Source organism: Boleophthalmus pectinirostris, unplaced genomic scaffold, assembly GCF_026225935.1.
Source record: "Boleophthalmus pectinirostris isolate CB_2022bp ecotype Guang Dong unplaced genomic scaffold, ASM2622593v1 HiC_scaffold_17, whole genome shotgun sequence".
NCBI lineage: Eukaryota > Metazoa > Chordata > Actinopteri > Gobiiformes > Gobiidae > Boleophthalmus > Boleophthalmus pectinirostris.
The window spans coordinates 9,022,600-9,036,880 of record NW_026571115.1 but is presented as its reverse complement, the minus strand read 5'-3'; the positions used below and the strand labels follow the sequence as shown (position 1 = coordinate 9,036,880).

The window sequence follows — 14,281 nt, the reverse complement described above, 5'->3', positions numbered from 1 at the left end:
TGCTCACAAAAACGCATCAACTCTTCTGTGAATAGGGGCGACTCTCCACAGATCTGACTCATAATGTAGCCTAGCGCAATAACCTGCTTGTCTCCCTGGCAACAGACAGGTTTAATCTGCACTGTGGAACATTCTAGACAAAGCAGTAGCACCTTTAGAGGCAGTTATGTTGTTTTTCTGAGGAACATATGCACAAAGCTTTATCTGAACACTTGAGTCTGAAGTGGGCTCTACAAAAGTATGACTCAACCACATTTTTATCCAGTCTGTAGTAAAAACAAAGCTGTGGATGAGTTTGCGCTCAATTCAGATGAAATAATTGGGAGAAAATTAATTCCGCCAGAGAGGAAGAGAGAGAGGAATCGGCCACAATAATATCAGATGAGTTTATTGGTTATCGCTGGGCCTGTAACGATAATTATTATATTGTCTCGTCGAAACAATATTTGAGGGTCAGTGTTTATCGTGGAATCTTTTGGGACATTTGTATCATTTTTATGTATTGTGGTGAGGTTTGAGCTGAAGAGAGAGAAGAGAAAAAGGTTGAATAAGCGGCATTTTTGTCTCGCTATGGAGCCAAACTAAAGCATTTGGTTAAAGCATGACACCAACGAATAAACCGCAAACAGATATTGTGAATTTTGGAAAGATTTTTGGTTTAATAAATTTGTTTCAACATTTTTAACTTCTGGTGGAAGGTCTGTCAAATGCTTTTCTCCTCTAAGACGTTATTTGTTTTGTCTGGAATGTTTCACAGTAAGGCGTTTCTATCTTCATGGAAACCAAACCAGACAGGTCAGTTCTGTGGAGAGGCAATCCTGCTCACTGTTTTTCTTGGTATTTTAGAGTTATAAAACCACCTGTAATTGAATAAATGTAAAGTAGAGATGTTAAAGTTATACTGCGGAACATTCCAGGCAGAGAAATGACATATCCATAGAAACAATCAGGTGACGGACCAAAAGAAAAGTTACACAATGCCCCTTTAACAACTGGTATCAGCCATGAAAAAAAACACATATCAGTCGATCTCTAGGTGTGTCAGGACTGCATGGTTTTTAAGATTTTTGGGAAAAATTTTAATAAAATAAAAACATTTGAATCACGTATTTTCGGAAAAATATATTGAGATGGCGATTATATTTGCGATATGTGTAAAATCAGGATTAAAATTTGAGAGAAGGCTGAAATCTGAACTCTTAAACTAATACAAGAATCCTATCCATTCAGAACATGTTTTTAAAGGTCCCAGACTTTTTAATCTACCACGTAATTTAAGAAACTATTTGGCCTTCGGAGCATCACTAGATCTAAACCAGGTCTAAAACAGGACTAGTGGCTCTATTCACACTTACAGGAAAACGTTTGGAAACACGCGGATGACGACTTCCGGTCTAGTTCCCGACACTGGGCATGTGATAAAACTATGGCGGTCTTCACAACCTGCCAAAGATTTCCATGTGAGACGTGACTAATCGTATCTTTGATGTCACTTACAGACAGCTGGTCGGAACTGTTGATCTGACGAACATAACAAAACAGCTCTTTTTTTTTTTAAGTTGGACAAATTATAATAATACACAAATGAAAAGGCAATTTATAAAAGGAAAAAAGAAAGAATACAGTGACATCTAGATGATGAAAACCAGGCCATTTTCTCAGTTTTCCCAGATTCTGTCAGAGTTACTATCCCCAACAGAGACCAAATGAAGTCCTCACCCGCATGTTTCCAAACATCTTCCAGTTTTGTGACATAAGCGTGAATAGAGCCCATTACAGATGTAAACTAAGTCAAAACAAAACAAGAATCTGGACTAAATGGACTATAAACTCTGAAGGAGCTTGTGTACCACATTTTAGCTGTAATTTGCACATTCTATTAAATTGCAGCCTTTGCAATTTGAAAGCTGCTTGAGGTGATCATTGACAAGCCTCTGACCAAAATTAATGTGTAGCTTAGCCAAAGTAAGAAGGCCTGTAGTAATGTGCTCAAAATATCAATACTAATAATAGAAACTAGATCCTCATTTGGACAAGTAATATTATTTATTTATTTTAACATTGTATTATGTTTTTTAACATTTTATGCACGGAAATTTATACTGTGGAAAGATTTCTCTCAATCTGTGTTTGTGTAAATGAATGTGATTTCTTCCTGAGGCCAGAGCAGTCATTTGCATGTGTAAAGGCTCAGCAGACACAACTGTCTCCACCCCCCACAGGCACTCTGTGTTTGTCTAACCTGTCCTCAAACGTAAGTCACTCTGCTTTGATATGTATGTCACTTGTAGAGCTCAGACGCTCTGTGGGTGGGATGGAGAGAAGGAGTGACTGGAGAGAGGAGAGTCAGGAGAGGCTGTTAGTCTGTGGTCAGGGCAGGTCTGCTGGAACAAGAATAAAACTTTGTCTGTATTCCAAAAACTCATTGGGCTTCGCAAATGGATTAATTATTTTCTCTTCTAGATCTACATATTTTTTTCCGCAACAGTGACGGTCCCATAAATAAACAGGCATGTCAAAGTTAAACAGCATTTCAAGCAAAATATACAAGTACAGACCTATAATTCTAAAGTATAATGTCTTATTTATAGGACGCTTTTATGTGGAAATGGAAAGATTAATGACATAATAAGAGACCGAGATACAAAAAAAGAGCATTCACACAGACAGACGTAGCTGTAAACTGGAAAGGTGGATCCACATGAAACCAGAATTGTTTTTAAATGGCCTTTTCAGAACAAGTAAGCACATAATAATAAAAGAAATGGTTCTTATTGATACTTCGCAGCGACTAAACAGTCCTACATACACATACACGCAGCTATTACCATGGCAATTTATGTTCTTCTTTACTGTAGCAGGGATTAGATTAGTCAAAAATTGTGATAGTCCTGGTTTAGACCTGATGTAGTCCTGGTTTAGTTTTAGTTTAGTCCTGGTTTAGACCTGGTTTGGATCAGATTGGTCAAAAATAGGGACACCTGGAACATTTCTTGAATAAAATTGGGACAAATCAGTGCTTTTGTATAAATCTGCTGGGACAGGGGACAACGGGCTCAAAACTGGGACTGTCCCGCGTAAACAGGTACGTCTGGCCGCCCTAAGCGTGTTTACAGATAGCATCACACCCCGCGGGGAATGTTGGTGACGCCAGCTGCGAAGTATCAATGGCCAGTTTTAGTTTTGCGGTAACTGGCAGCGACAGAGAGGACATCTGGTGTAAAAAAAATAAATAAATAAAAGACAGCGATTAGTCCTCTGTGGCAACATCCGGAAAATAAATGCTTGAATGGCAAAGAGGGAAGTTCGAAGGAGACATTGTGAGGTGTGGTGGGTTCACTTTCTGTTGCGTGAGTCAAAACCCTGTATCACTGAACACAGAATAATCAGATTACATACAGATTACATTATAAAGATATCATTGTTTCTCAAATGTTTCAAGTGAGACAGTGGTTATTTTAAAGGGCCCATACTGTATTACACTGTTTTCTGACCTGTCATAATGTTTCCTCATCAAAAACAGACCTAGAGTTGCGTTTTGTTTCATTCACACGTTTAACACACAAACCTTTCATATTAAGGCGGAGCTCTTCTCTTAAATAGAAAAGTATTTGGGTGATAACAGGCCTGGAAATGCCAATTCCCACTAAACAAAAGGTAAAAAGGCAGCTTGAAAACTACCACTTAATGACATCACAAGGAAGAGAGAGTGTTGACCTTTGGAGATGTAGACAGAATAACATTAGGATGTGTGAATGAAACAAACTCAACACAACTCCAGGTCTGTTTTTGAGGAGGTAACAACATTGTACACACATGCAAACAGAAAAAATTTAATTAAATGATTAAAGACGAGGGGTTGTAATGTCTGCATGTGCGAATTTATTATTATTTTAGACACCTTTTCATTTATTCTAACCCTGAATCTCACACATAATCCACAGAACAAATGATTTTCCACTCGGGAGCAGATGTATTTGAGTTCTTGTGGTTAGTGGTTCATTTTTAATCTGGGTTTAATCTATGGCAGATGTTTATTATTTTGTACAAGTGAGCATCCGTGACCTAAATCCTGATTGTACAGAGAAAATTGCAGGTCACGCCCGGCGCATAAAAGGGGTCAATAACTGAACCAACAGCGAAGGGAGAAAAGCGCCCTTATACAAGAGCATTTGAAAACAGTGGAGCATGGCTATAATCCTATATGGTTTCCGTTCATTTGGATTTAAAGGTGCATTGCGTAACTTTTCTGATAGAGGGTCCGTCAAATGCTTTTCTCCGATGAGATGTTATTGTTTTGTCTGGTATTAAACGTTTCTATTATTATTGAGACCAAACCAGACCAAGTCACAGGTCAGATCTGCGGAGAGGGGACCCCACTCACAGTCAGAATGTGTTTTTTTCAAGGTATTTTTGAGCTATGAAACCACTTGTAATTGAATAAATATAAGGTAGAGCTGTTTAACCCTCTTTAAAATAATCACACCTGTGGTCCTTCGTGAAAAAAAATGTACACTGGAAAAGAATACCACAATATTTTTATGCAGTATGGATTTTTGTCCAACTTTTTATGTCAGTGTCTTTATTTACTTCTGAGTTAATCATACGTACCAAATATTACATAATATTTTGGAATTTTAATCCCTTAAATGCCATTTTTGACAGCAAGTATCAAATTATGTGCATGAAAAAAATGAAAAAACTTGATTTTTTTTCTATATCTTTATAGTAATTTTTATCTGTTTGTGTTGGGATTATGAGAGGCTGTGGACTCCTCTAGAACACACCCTGATCATTTTAACATGTCAAATATCTACATCTCTTGCCTTCAGTGTGGACTCATATGTACAAATGTCTTTCTATTGATATAACCTTATAATGGAAGATACACAGTAAAAAGAAAAATATTCAAAAATTCAAAAAACACTAAAACTAAAAATTGAATAAGAAGAATGAAAAATAGATAAAAAAAATAAATAAAATTAAATTAAAATATACTGGCAAAGTTATTCCAGTAAAAAAAGCCATTTTGAATCTAAGTCAATGGGACAAAAATGTACCGAAGGACCACAGGTGTGAGCATTATGATTAAACACCGTTCAAATAATGTGATCTTGAGAAAAAAAAACACAGAAATTAAAAATGCACCACAAAATACACAAACTGGCCAGTTTTGGTGCTATTTGGTGCAATATAGCCAAAGTTATGCAAAAAAGAATGTTGAGATGTACAAAAATGTACTGAGGTGTGTAGGAGGGTTAATGTCATACTGTGGAACATTTTGGGCAGAGCAATGACGTATCCATAGAAACAAGCAGGTGACAGACCTCCAAAGAAAAAGTTACATAGCGCATTTTCAAATATAAAATATGGAATTTTTCTTTCATATTTTATTAAACAGTATGTAGAATTGTTGACCTTTCTCTGCCCCCAGATACGAGGTAAATCAAATCTTGTTCAAATCAAATCTTGCTTTTTACAAATAAGTTTAAAGGGAAAAAAAATTAATTATGATCTAATTTGGCAAGAATTTCAACTGAAATTAGATTTGCAAAATGTGAGCTTCTGTTCAGAGAAAACATCATAAACAACTACAGGAGCAATAAAGAAGAACTATTGAGCTTGTGTCTGCTATGGTTAGAATCTGTGACATCCGTGGATCTTTATGTTATAATTTAGACATTTTCAATATTCAATCTAAAATGACTTAATAAAGAAGAAAAAAGCCTGCTGATCTGGATGTAAGAAAACTGCGGTGTCCAATGGGAGTAAACGTCGTCACAACAAAGAGCTGTGAAGTTGGGGACCCCTCCAGTGGATAGCTGCACATCTGGCAAGAGATCAGCAGATTTATTTTTTTTTATTTGTACCAAAATGACTACACAACACTGCCAAATTCAAAGAGTATCACAGATTAAGAAAATAAACTGCAGAACAAAGTAACTGGAGCGTAATGGGCGTGTACCGGTGATGGTGAAAACGTGGACTGAACAGCAACATGGTGTATTGAAAATAAACGATTAAATATTACGCAGACATGCACGAATCACTCCAAATCCAAGTTCATTACCTCCTGCTTCTATGGATATGTCACTGCTCTGCCCGGAATGTTCCACAGTATGGTAATAAACATTTCTACCTTACATTTATTCAATTACAGGTGGTTTTATAGCTCAAAAATACCAAGAAAAACAGGCATTCTGACTGTGTAACTTGGTCTGGTTTGGTTTCCATGAAGATAGAAAGGTCTAAAAACATACTGTGAAACACTCCAGACATTCTTCCACCAGAAAAGTTACACAAAGCATCTTTAATATTTAATTAGAAGTAATGTATGTAGACTTTATGTTTAAAATTGTATAAACATGACCTATCTCTGGGCCCTTGATATGAGGTAAACATCAAACCCAATCAAAACGGTTATAGCTGCACAATTTGGAGGAAAAAAGTCTAATTGAGATGTTTTGGCAAGTGCTTCGATTGTAATTAGATCTGCAATAAAAGTAGAATTCTGTTCAGAGTGAAAATTGTAAACAACTCCAGGAGGAATAACATGCGAGAGAAGATTGAAATGTGACCTGATGAGAAATACAGCTACAGGTACAACTTCTATTTTTGTAACGCCGATTTATTCTTAATTTCAAAAGCACTCCTCAAGGCCAAGTCGGCTGTCTTGTAATTTGTTATTTTGGATCTCAATCGTGTAATTAAATCAGAAAGCAGAAAGAATCAAACATGACACGAGCCACGCGTTTTGGGATGCCTCATACGACGACTAAAATCAGATCGCATTAAACTTTAAATGACTATGATACGGTGTTGTCATGACGCTAAAGTTTCAAACTCGATTTCAAAACTAAGGTAGACTACAGACTAGGGAAGTAACTATATCCAAATCTCACGGTACGATATTTATTGCGATATTTTGAAGAGGCTAATATAACTGTAAATGGGACACGTTTTTGCTTTTAAAATACCTTGATTATTACCGTCATAATCCCAAGAATTCAAGTAAAAAACAAATCTCTTCATGTTGTCTGCATTGAAATGAATCATGGGATATGTAGTTCCCTATGTTTATTAGCTGTTCCTACTATAAAACTATGTATTTCAGCAAAGGAACTTGTGATTCGATATATTGTGACAGCCCACGATATCATTGTGAGACTTTGGATGAAACAATATCACAATATTTCAGTTATTGTTACATCCCTACTAAAGACTTGATACTTAATACTGATTCCGATACCATGAGGATAATAACAAACTCTTTATGTTGACAATAGAATGTGAGTTTCGACATTAAAGGTGCACTGTGCAACTTTTCTGGTGAAGGGTCCGGCAAAAGCTTTTCTACATGGAGAAGTTATTGCTTACATCTTTATGGAGACCAAACCAGACCAATTTACAGGTCAGCTCTGTGGAGAGGCGACCCCGCTCACAGTCAGAATGCCAGTTTTTCTAGGTATTTTTGAGCTATAAAACCACTTGTAAGTGAATAAATGTAAGGTTGAGCTGTTTAATGTCATACTGTGGAACATTTCAGATCAGAGAGATGTATGTATACCTTAGGACTGTATAGTATGAATGCTGTCTGTGTTTTGTGTGAATGTTGTCTTTGTCTTTTGTTCTGTTTTGATTTGTTTTTCTTTCTCTTCTGTAAATGCTGCTTTAGTTAATGCATTAGGGGCTTCCCTTATAAAAAAATAAATACATTTCAGGCAGAGCAATGACATATCCATAGAAACAAGAAGGTGATGGACCCCCAACCAAGTTACATAGTGCACCTTTAAATCTAGTGTTTCCCCCAGCACTTTATAGTGGCCATCCGAACCACGTGAATCCTTGCGAAACTGCGGTCGTCGCACTGAATCTCCGCGCACCCCCCTCCCAATCTTCACTTCTTCTTTTTCTCTGTGCACAGAAACACAGCGCACCCCACCCCACCACTTTATACTTTATACTTGTTCTGATACAGCTCAAGATCATTCTAAAACTATCCAGGAAAGGCTTACTCAAACATGTGTAAAATAAAACAAAATACAACTCCAGGTAGTTCATGAAATCGTTTTTTTGATTGAATTTTCAGTTTCTGCTTCTTCAGCTCTGGTTGGACGCTGGTGGACACTGTCTTATATCTGCCTGCTGGGAGGAGCTAACTACACTGAAACTACTCTGAAACTAACACACCTACTTGTTTACAGTTTCTCGTTTGTTAGCTCGGCCTACTGAACTGCAATAAGTGGGGAGCCATAGTAACAATCATTCAGGTCCCTCCAGCTTTGTTTTCTGAATAAAAGTACAATACTCAAGTAAATTTTTTAGGTATCTGTACTCTACTTAAGTGCATTATACAGTGGATACTTTTTACTTTTACCTCACTACATTTGAGAGCAGATATCTGTACGTTCTACTCTACTACATTTCAGATCTGGACTGAAAAGTAAAAACTATTTTTCTTTATGCTTTGCAGACCTGCTGAAATGGCCGAGATTTATTTTTAGCATATTTAATTACAATTTCTGTTCCAACCTTGAGCAAACCAAACACACAAATGCACCAAAATGGCTAGAAAAATTAACAAATCAATTGAGTCACTTAAAATTCACTTAGTGCATTATCAAAATTACTATTACTATTATTATTTCATCTGTTAACTGTTTGGTAACTCTCCGCAAAATACTTTTACTTTTTAGTATTAAAGTACATTTTTACACAGGGACTACTTTTATTTAAGTCGATTTTTTCATGTGATACTTCTACTTTTACTTACCCCGATATCTGTACTTTTAATTAACAAAACTGAGTACTTCTTCCACCACTCCAGGGGAGGTAACAGCATTATAACATGGCTTAAAACTCACTTACTTCAGTTAATATAGAATCTTACAAATTGTGATATCCTTTGCACATTCAGAAAAATTACATAATAAAAGTAATACGAGATACTAGCCAGCATGTGTCCTTCCCCAGATCTAAAAATGACAACACCGCAACGTTTAAAGGAGGAAAAAAATGAATGTACCTCAGATCCTTTTATTAGCACTTTGTCAGAGTGAGAAAGAGGATGTGGCAGAGAGTGAAGAGCAGCGGGGCAGACATGGAAAAGATAATAGCTGTTCATTTATATATTTTCTAGTTGTTGGCGCTAAGCTAAAGGAAAGCTCATGTCGTACTTCTCTGGACCCAGGGCTTTCCAACTGCCTTTGACAAACACATTACAGAATAAAAAGTAATGTGTGTTAAATATAGGGTATGTCAGAGTGAAGCCTCGATGGAACTGTAGGCTACCAGATGCTTCAAATAGGCAGAAGATCACTCACTTAAAGGGCACATATTACGCTATTTTCTGATCTGCGTTATAATGTTGTTTCCCCGTCAAAAACCAGACCTGGAGTTGCGTTTTGTTTTTGTTTTTTTCATTCACACATGTTCACTACGTTTATATGATGATGGTCTGAACTTTATTCTGCATTTAGACGAGCGTTTTCGGAAAGAAATTTGTGTGCATACGGTGACGCAAAAGTGTAAAGTAGTAGTAGTAGATCTGACCAGAGTTTTGCGTCTTGGGCAGTGTAGACGGAAACACTACAGCGGAGTGTATTCAACTTTTCCACTCTGGAGGGTGGTTTCAGATTTTTGCGTTTTTAAGCCCCAAAAACGGCGTCACCCTCTAAACAAAAGGCACTTCCGATAAAATATTTTGTCGTATTTACCCGCAAGCGTTTTCATGTAAACAGGCCCTCAATCTGAAAACATTTCCAACTTCATGATGTGATGTCATGCGGTAATACAGGAAGTGCTCCATTGCATTTTTAAAGGTGCGTTGTGTAACTTTTCAGGTGGAGGTTGCGTCAAATGCTTTACTCCATGGAGATGTTATTGCTTTGTTTTACAGTATAGCATTACATTTTTCTATCGTTGCGGAGACCAAACCAGACCAAGTTACAGGTCAGATCTATGGAGAGGCGACCCACTCACAGTCAGAATGTCTGTTTTTCTAGATGTTTTTGAGCTATAAAACCACCTGTAACTGAATAAAATTAAAGTAGATTTGTTTTGCTGTGTAAGGCAGGAGCTGTTGTCATACTGTGGAACATTCCGGGAAGAAACAAGCAGGTGATGAAGCCTCCACCAGAAAAGTTTGTACCTTTAAACTCTACACACCTTCACTAGAATCATTTGGATAGTTTTGGATCTGGAATTGCTGAGCTCTGCTGAACAAAAAGGTAAAAGGTAGGAGTTAACTTGAAAACTACAGCTTTGTGACATAATTTTTGAGGAGGTAACAACATTATAACATGACTTAAAGCTCACAAGAGTCAGTTTAGTGTAATATAGAACCTTTAAAAAGCCAACAAGTTAATCATTGACAACTTGAAATAATTTGATCGCAATCTATATGAAAAAAAAAAAAAAAAAAAAAACCTGCCTGCAGGTGTTCACATCTTGTCCCATCTTGTTTACATTGTGTACATTCCTGGTATTGCTCCAGTGCTTTGTATCAGGCACTTCCCCCATAAACATCAGCTATAAAAAGTGAAGTTATAATTACACGGCGTGTGAAAAGCCCGGGGTTAAGCTTCTGAACAGCTCATTAAAGCGGGAGATAGACACAGATGTACAGAACGGCAAACAATGAAATCATATATTCTTGACTTACAGCACCAATATTTTTTGTTTGCGCTCGTTTTTACGTCTGAAAACTTCCCATTTTTGCGCGGAGAGTTCCAGCTGGATTCTGTGAAATGAGTGTGCGTGTAGAGTTTGGTGGTTTGGTTCCGCTTCCATTATTGCCCTGCGGCTGTGTCCTCGGGCAAGACAAGTCACTTAATATTACGCTACTTTCTGATCTGTGTTATAATATTGTTTCCTCATCAAAAACATACAGTAGCTGGAGTTGCGTTTTGTTTCATTCACGCACATTTAAACACACAAACTCTGAGTATTAAGGCTGAGTTCTGATGTCATGCAGTAATACAGGAATGCTCCACTGTGTTTTTAAACTCCATACGCCTTCACTAGAATCATCTCAACCCGGGATTGCCAATTTCTACTGAACTAAAGATAAAAGGCAGTTGTTATCTTGGAAATCTGACACTTTATGACATCACAAGGTAAAACAGAGCATTTTGAGCTTTGGAGATGTAAACAGACTATTAATAAAAGGATTATTCAAACATGTGTGAATGAAACAAAACACAACTCCAGGTTTAAAGACACTTGAGTTGAGTTAATGTTTCACTAAAGTATGAAAAGCGTTCATAGTGACATATCTTGTGTTTACTTTGTGTCAGTAATCCATCAAATTCTACTTTTATGTTCCGAGTTGTATTGTTTGACGTTCTGAAAGGGCTGAAACTGAGACTTAACAGAGAAAGAACGCCACAGAGAACATGCTTTTCTTAAAATGTTAATATCTCTCTGGTACTTCATTCAAAATAGTGTAAACTTTATAACGAACAATCCAAGAGCTACAGTGAGTGTTTAAACAATCAGATTAAATAAAAGTGAGGTGAGGAAAACGGCTGATAAAAGTGAAAATTTATGTTGTTGGAAAAAAAATGGAATCTTAGGTATAGGGTAATTGAATAAATGTAAGGTAGACCTGTTTAATGTCATACTGTGGAACATTCCAAGCAAAGCAATAGCATATCAATAGAAACAAGCAGAAGATGGACCCCAAACTAAAAAGTCACACAATGCACCTTTAACTGCTGTGAGTAGAATGTAGGGAGTAGATAAAAATACAGCCATTTACAGAGAGTGAACAGGCTTTTCAGATTTTCGGATGAGACATTTCAGTTTGTAGCCATGGAAACAACGCAATAAACAAAGTGGAGCCGTGCACACACAAAGTTATAAGCACTTGATCCACAGGTGTCATAGAGTATAACTATACAGCAAGTAGATTTTTTCATGTGACACTTGAGTTTATTTTTTTCTCTGGTATCTATACTTTTACTTAAAGGTGCAATGTGTAACTTTTTTCGTGTAGGACCCTTTACCTGCTTGTGTCCCTTGAGATGTTATTGCTTAGCCTGCAATGTTCAAAAGTATGGCATTAAACTAATCAATCTCCATAGAGACAAGAAGAAGATGCCACCAGGCTAATTTACAGGTGAGATCTGTGAACCCAGTGACCCCACTCACAGTCAGAATGTGTGTTTTTAAAGGGATTTCTGAGCAATAAAAACACCCATAACAGAATAAATGCATCTTATATAAGTTTATTACCTTCTAGTGGAACATTACAGGTATAGCAATAGCATCTCCATGGTGACGGACCCCCAACCTGAAAAGTTACACCTTTAAGTAACAACTGATTCCACCAATTCTACCACTGCAGTGAGTAGTTGTTCAGTTGTGTACAGTATGGTATAAATATAATCCAGCCTGTTTTGTCACTGGCAGAGGTCGGATAAATACTCTATTTTGTTACTGAAGTAAAAGTACAGATACAGGTGCAAAAAATTGCTCAAGCGAAAGTAAAAGTATCACATGGAAAAAATCTATTTAAGTAAAAGTAATAAAGTACTTATTTAAAAATGTACTTAAAAGAGTAAAATGTACAAATATTTTTGCAGAGATTTTTAGAAAAATTAAAGCATCAAATGTTGTGTAAATGAATCGATAGATTTTTCTCCTGTTTTTATTTGTATATTTTTGTTTTACTCAAACTATAAATGTGTTAAAAAATAAACTCTCAGCCTTTTCAGCACTACTACTACTACTAATACTACTACTAATACTACTACTACTACTACTACTACAACTACTACTAGAACAAACAACTACAACAACTACAACAACTATAACAACTATAACTACTACAACTACTACAACTACAGCAAGTACAGCAACTACAGCAACTACAGCAACTACAATAACTATAACTACTACAACTACTACAACAGCTACAACTACTACAACAACTACTACAACAACTACTACTACTACAACAACTACTACAACTACAACTCCAACAACTACAGCAACTACAGCTACAACAACTACCAGAACAATTATTAGAACAACAACAACAACTTACTTTGTTAGGTTCCCTCACTGCTCACAGTACATTACATTACACTGACACAGTAACCCAGACTTATATTTGCTGATGTGGAGAGGAGACTGGCTGTTCCACCAGATAAACACTGACGTCTGGGCCAGTGCTTTTTATCAGCTGTTTACGATCGCACTGTTCATGCATAATTCAATGATTTTTTACACCTGCAGAGGGAGAGACGTGGTGTCACTGGCTTCTTGTTACATTCAAGCTGTTAATTATTTATTTTGGGCCCGGTCAGGTTTAAACAATACAAAACAAAACAACAGGTAATTATGATGTTCAAATTCAAGAACGAGAGACAAGAGGTGTTCACGGGCCAAAGTCAAAATGATCAAAAAGCAGATAGGAATCGATGCTAAAACTTGTATCGAAATTATACTCATTTGAGCAAGTATCGATACAAAAAAAGTCACACTCGCAGGACAGAAATGAAGCTTTCATGAATAGTTTTAGAATGATCTTAAGCTGTATCAGAACAAGTATAAGAGCACGTAGACTAGTATACACCCATGGACCACTATGGAATTTACCTGGACCACTCAGGGATTACACATTCGCAAAAAAATTAGGAAATAAACAAAGTCCAATCAATTCATTGCACAGAATTAAATCACAAAAATTTGCTAAATAGAAAAGTTCACCTATAGCCCAATAAGCCCTGGTGCACTAAAAGAACAGACAAGACTGATCTACAGCCATATTTAGTTGCTAATGCTACACTAAAATGATTTAAGAAAGTTCCAAGTATCAGCTTTAATCATGGAGTTAACACATAATACAAACTCTCAGCCATATCAGAGCTTTAAAAGTTGCACTGTGTTACTTTCCAATTGGCGGCCTTGTTACTGGATTTAGAATTAAAAATACTGCAACTGAAAAAATGCAAGATATAGATAAGTTTGATGCTGCACTGCGGAACATTCCAAGCAAAGCAGTGACATCTCCATGGAGACGAGCAGACGGTGAACCCCTGAACAAGACAGGTTACATAAGAGTGTTTAATTATATGTTCAATTATGCTTAAAAACACACACGTATATATCCAGGAGCATTAAAAGCCCTGTATGTGATTTTTTTTTTTCCTTCACATGTTTAAGAAATAATGTCTTTTCCCCAAGTACAAATACAGAATGTATAACCAGCTTGAGGTCAAAATAAGTCCACTGTGTACTGTCTGCATCTAATTATAAAGCCTGTATTATAAGA

General features: G+C 36.6%; 1 protein-coding gene across 2 annotated transcripts in view; it reads right to left on the bottom strand.

Annotated features, from left to right (window-relative positions):
* Positions 1–14,281, bottom strand: part of stat5a (signal transducer and activator of transcription 5a) — a 199,805-nt gene that overhangs the window by 160,747 nt on the left and 24,777 nt on the right. The window lies entirely within an intron of this gene.